The sequence below is a fragment of the Sarcophilus harrisii genome, chromosome 2 (assembly GCF_902635505.1).
Source record: "Sarcophilus harrisii chromosome 2, mSarHar1.11, whole genome shotgun sequence".
In the NCBI taxonomy this organism is placed as follows: Eukaryota; Metazoa; Chordata; class Mammalia; order Dasyuromorphia; family Dasyuridae; genus Sarcophilus; species Sarcophilus harrisii.
This window is the reverse complement of record NC_045427.1, coordinates 234,881,299-234,887,696: the sequence shown is the minus strand read 5'-3', so window position 1 is coordinate 234,887,696 and position 6,398 is coordinate 234,881,299. Positions and strand designations below refer to the sequence as shown.

Sequence of the window (6,398 nt, the reverse complement as noted above, 5' to 3'; positions counted from 1 at the left end):
CTGATAATTGACACATTACTGTATTTGTAAACAGATCCAGAAAATATGTGAATTCTCAATATAGGAAAACTTATGTCTTATACATCAGGAACAGCACTGGTTGGGGTGTCAGGAGACTGGGAGTCTGATCCCTGGGAATTCTAGTACTACTAAATTACTATATGCTGTTGGGCCAGTTATTGACCCTTTACAGGCCCCATTTATAAAACAAGTAAACAGATCTTGAAAGTCTAATCTAGTCCTCAGAATCTATTTCTCTGATCCTATTCCAAATTTGAAAAAGAAAAAAGATGGAAGTAGAAATTTTGATGCAAATTTTCAATGCAGGATAGATGCTAGTCTTGGAGTAAAGGGACTTGGATTAAAAATCTTAGCCTTTGGGGTAGCTAGGTGACACAGTGGATAGAGCACCAGCCCTGAAGTTAGGATGTCTGAGTTCAAATTTGGCCTCAGATACTTAACACTTCCTAGCTATGTGACCTTGGGCAAGGCACAAGGCCAATTGCCTCGGGGGGAAAACAGCGTTGGTACTTATCTAGCTTTGTAATTTTGAACAAGTCATTTCCTTTTTTAAAAAATAGAAATCAAATTTATTATCTTAAAATTGCACATTATTTCACCTAAACTAAAAAGGTTGGGGAAAAAAAAACATTAAAAAACAGGTACCATATTTTTATTGTTTTCAAATGACTAATGAATCATTGATTGCTAGAGGTACATTCAAACTAGAATTCTAAATTTCCTTAAGATTTCTTTGGAAGTTTTTTTCCCCTAGTGCTTGCCTGATAAGTGAGCAGAAACTTGTGCTACATAAAATAAAACCATGGTTAATTCTGACAAGCTTGCTTTCAATATCAGGAACCATGTCTCACTCTGTTAGATATATTGCCTTCTCAAAATAATCTAACGAAAGTACCAGGACTCAAAGTGGGGGTGAAATGGTTTTCTTTTACATGACACTTTTGATATTACCTAGGAAAAAGAAGCCAAACATATTAAAATAATGCTCTTAAAATCTTTGTTTAGAAATATTAACACAATGCTATTTAACCCATCAAAACTCATTGGAGACGGAAAGGCCATGCTTAGCTTAGCTGAGAGGGAATGGGAGACAGTCCAAATATTGAAATCACTTCTTTTGTACTTTTACAGCATTTTCTAATTTTTATTTTCCATTGTTCACAATTCTGTTTCAAATCTTCACTTTTCTTCCACTTACATAGAGCCTGATTTATATCTTTCCTTTCTTGGAATGTTTAACTTCTCTTTTAGTTGGTTTACTAGGTCCTCCCTTAACTTGCTGTTCATTTTTCCCCCAGATGTTAACAGAATCAAATCAAAAACAGCTTTTTTTATACCAGATGTGGCCACCATTTTGTCTTTATCTAGTTTTAGCTTTAGGACCCCAACTATTGAGAACAGAGTAGCTATTTTGAAAAGAGATTGTAGTAGATCAATCTAGACCTACTTTCTGCATCTGGGGAAGAATTTCATCCTTCTGAGAGATCTTGGAAGCTATACTTACTACTTCCATGAAACTAAACTCTATAGCTAAGAATTTTATGTTCAGATTTTAATTCAGATTCATCAAACACTCAACTGACTTAAAACAGCTTTGATGCATCTTTTTGTTTAACACAGAGAGACCTTAACTAAATTCCATCTGAAGACCACAGCATACTATCAGCAAAGGCCAAATGCATAATTGGGTTCCTTATTTCCATGGTATATGAATATCTAGTACACCAGGTGTTCTTCAGCTTTTCTTAGTATGACAAAGTTTGGAATGTATGATGAGTCTGGATTCTATGGCATAAGAATGATGGGGCTCTCTCCTAGAGCCTCTAATTTGAGGGGGGGATATCAATCAACTGATAATCAACAACATTACAACATCAATCAAAGCATAACAAGCATTTATTAAGCTCCTACTATGAACCAAGACACCACAGAGACAAAACAAAACAAAAGAAAACAATGCTCTCAGAGAATTTATGAATTTTAATGGAAATGGTAACATGTGCCACTATAGACACAGACATAGATGTAGATATATAGTATACATATGAAGTAGATACAAGGTAATCTTAGAAGAAAAGGAAAGCAAAAAGAAGCATTTATTAAAGACTTCTTATATGCCAAACGTTGTGCTAAGTGCTTTACAAATAGGATTTCATTTGTACTCCATGCAAAAAGTGGTGCTTCAGATGAATTTTTTTTCATTTTGTTTTTTATTAAAAATTTTCTCCAGTTACATTTAAAACAATTTTTGTATTTTTTTTTAACTTTTGTGCTCCAGATTCTCTCTCTTATCCCCAACCCCAATCCCCATTAGGAAACTACATTTGAAGTTGTACAAAACATGTCCATAAAAGTAATATTATGAAAGAAAACATAGATCTCCTACTTTAATTTAAAAACCCTCAAGAAAAATGACATTTAAAAGAAGAGAGAAAGGGAATATGATTCGATCTCTATTCAGATACAATCAATTTCTTCTCTGGGTTATGAATAGAATTTGTCACCATAAATTCTTCAGAGTAGTCATGGTTCACTGTACTGCTGAAAATAATAAATTCATTTACAACTGGCCATTCCAGAATATTGCTATTATTTTGCACATAGTACATTTCACTTTACTTGAGTTCAGGAGAACTTTCCAGGTTTTATTCTTTTTTTCTGAAATCATCCTGCTCATCATTTCCCATAGAACAATAATACTTCATGACAATCACATAGCACAATTTATTCAGCCAATCCTAATTGATGGGAATCCCCCTGAATTTCCAGTTTTTTACCCTGAAAAGAGAACTGCTACAAATATTTTTATACATATATGTCCTTTTCCTTTTGAAAAAAATCTCTTTTGGTATTCATGCCTAATAGTGGTATTGTGAGGCCCAAGGATATGCATGAATTTATAGTTTTTTGAACATAGATAACATCTTTTGATCATTTATTATTTGGGGCATGGGTCTTACTTTTTATTTTATTTTATAAATTTGACTCAATTCCCTCTATGTTTGAGAAATAAGGCTTTATCAGAGAAGCTTGCTTCAGAATTCTTCTTACAATTACTATTGCTCACTGTATCTCCCTTCCCCCCGCATTTATTCTATTTTCTCTCTCCTTTCAATCTGCCTGTCTTCAAAAGTGCTTTGCTACTGACCACTCCCTCCTGCAAAATGCCCTCTCAGGATAACGCAAGAATTAGGAGAAAGAGAGAGAGAGAGAGAGAGAGAGAGAGAGAGAGAGAGAGAGAGAGAGAGAGAGAGATACATAGATTTATACATATAGATAGATATTCCTTCAAATTACTATAATAATGGGAAAGTTCTAATGAGTCACAAGTATCATCCTTCCATGTAGGAATGTAAAGAGATAAACCTTATTAAGTCTCTTATGATATCACTTTGTTGATTATCTTCTTATGTTTCTCTTGAGTCCTGTATTTGAAAATCAAATTTTCCTCTCAGCTTTGGTCTTTTCATCAAGAATGTTTGAAAATCCTCTATTTCATTGAATATTCACCTTTTCCTCTGAAGGATTATACCTCTGAAGGTCATTTTTGGTTGTAATCCTAGCTCTATTGCCCTTTGGAATATCCTATTCCAAGCTCTCCAGTCCTTTAACATAGAAGCTGCTAAATCTTGTGTTATCCTGACTGTAGCTCCACTGTACTTGAATTGTTTCTTTTTGAATGCTTGCACTATTTCCTCCTTGGGCTTCAAGTTCCAGAATTTGGCTATAATATTCCTGGGAGTTTTCATTTTGGGATTTCTTTCAGGAGTCAGTATTTAAAGGAATTTGAAGCAGTTTTGGGGAGAGGTTGAGTCAGTTCCTCCCTATACTCTACCATCTTGGCTCCATCTAAGTTCAGATGAATTTTGAAGAAAACAAAGGATTTGGGAAGGATCCCTTGGGTAGAGGGAGGTTAAATAATAGTAAGCCAAGTCATGAAGCAGAATTTAAGGAAAGAGTCAGCAGGGATAAGAAAGACCTGTGTGTAGCTGGGTATGTGTGGGTGTGAGTGTTTGTAGGTATGTATATATCTACATATGTATACATAACTATGTCTTAACTGTAGTTTGCTTAGGGGTGGTGGGATGGATGAAAGGGAGATGTGTGGTCTATATGTGTGTATGTATGTATATGTATATATGTATCTTTATATGTAAGTATATTCTTTCTTAAATATAATTGATTGGGAGGGAGAATGAAAGGAAGAAAAAAGAATAAAGTAAAAAAAATGTGTTCAGAAGAGAAAAAAAAAGTTTACAAAGAAGTAAAGAAAAGATGGACATTCATGAATATAAATTCTTCTACTAATATACCTTCTTAAATTGGTATTTGTTGTTAAATATTTTGAAACCTCCCTGATATTCTGCTGGGCACATGATAATGTTTTCTTTGGTTTCGTTGTGTTTTGTATTGCTTTTCTGTTTTTCTTTTTTCTTATCCTATTTCTTCAAATAAAATAAATTTGGAGAAAAAAGAAAACAAAGGATTCTCAGAGACAGAGGTGAACATTGAGGAGTAGTTTAGCTCTCAATTTTGTTTTCATCCTACATCTCTCCTCCTTTACTCTCCTCTAGGGGAAGAGAAAGGAAAAGGAAACAGCATTCATATAGCACCTAAATGGCAAACCACCCAAATGGGGTCACGAAGTCAGACAACTGAAAAATGACAGAACAAATAAAAAATATCTCAGAAACAGTGCTAAGCGCACTTTTATAAATTTTGTCTCAGTTGATCCTCACATCAACCTTGTGAGTGAGGTAGATGCTATTATTATCCTCATTTAACAGCTGAAGAAACTGAGCCAAACAGATTCTGTAACTTACTTGGGGTCACACAGCCATGAAAGACAGTCAGTGCAAACATGGAAATTAGAAATGGAGCACTGTGAAGACCAACAAGTGGGTCTTTGTGGCTCTACCACAGAATGCAGAAAGGGATAAAATATATAAGATGCTTGGGAAGGTAAGAAATGCTGAGATTATGAAGAGGTTTAAATGCCAGATAAAATCAAAAGAGAAAAATAGAGAAATGACACTCTATGTTAAGTCATATTAATCAATATAGTTTTAGATTATTTAAAATAACTAGACTGGATAAGGTTGGGATAATGCTATAAAGTAAGAAATGATGAATTGGTAGGGTTAGAAAAAATATGAAAGATTTGGACCTTTGAAGGAAGATATTATTCACCTTTAGAAAAATAGAGAACAGACAAGCATAGTATGATTTTACATATATATGAATGTATAAGTGTGTAATATGTATATGATCATAGATATCTATGTATATGTAGATATACATTCATCTGCACACACAAATGTGTATATATTTATGCTTAATTGTAGCTTTCTTGAGGAAGGGGAGTGGAAGGGGAAAAAAGAATAAAGTAAAAATTGCATGGCAGGGAACAAAAGAAAAGGGGACAAGGAAGGGAAAAAAAGATGAAAATCTCTGAACACAATGTGTACTATTTATTATATAAGCTTTCCCGAAATGGAAATTTGTTGCTTTATATTTTGAATCCTTCTTTATGTTCTGCTGTGCACTTGGCAATATTGTTTTAAATATTTTTTTTTAAATCCAGGCAAAGTTTATATTTGATCTGAGAGGTAATTGAATTAAAGTCAGACCTGAACTTTGGGGAAATCACTTTGCCTGCTGTGTAAAGAATAGGTTGGAACAGGGAATGACTTGAGACTGGCCAAAGAAGTAGAAGAATACTGTAGTGGTCCAGAGGAGATGTGATGAAGGTTTGAATGAAGGTGGTGGTTATGTGAGGGGAGAGAAAGTTCATATAGAAGAGATTTTGTGAACATGGAAATGACAAGATTTCACAGCTGATTGGCAGGGAATGAGGAGTCAAGATGACTTCAAGCTTGTGGTCTAAGCTCACTGGAAGCCCAGTGACACCCTTGCCAGTATTTAGCAAGTTTGGAAGAGGGACAAGTTTTGAAGGCAAGATCGTGAGTTTTTGTTTTGGAAATATTGATTTGATTTACCTTCCTTGAGCTTGAAATTTATCATCTGTGTGATGGTGATCATAAAAGTTATACTTTCTCCCATAAAGTGTTGTCAGGAAAGTGCTTAAGGGTCCAAGGAAATGCAAATTAAATAACTGACATTAGTCTAGCACTTTAAAGATCATTGAGCTTCACAACAACTTTGTGAGGTAGGCATTACAGTTCCTCTTACCATGCCCATTTTGCAAATGAGAAATCCAAGGATCAGAAAAATAGAATAATTTGTTCAGGTTCACACAGTTAATATGTATCAGAGGAGAGATCTGAAACTAGGTTCTTCCTGATTTCCTGGTACTCCATCCAGGATACTAAGAAGCCTCTCAGAAAATAAGTTTATTACTGTACATATCCATGATT

General features: G+C 34.4%; 1 pseudogene; it reads right to left on the bottom strand.

The window, feature by feature from the left end:
* Window positions 1-1,129: 1,129 nt before the first annotated feature.
* Window positions 1,130-3,566, bottom strand: LOC105749027 (annotated as a pseudogene).
* Window positions 3,567-6,398: the final 2,832 nt, after the last annotated feature.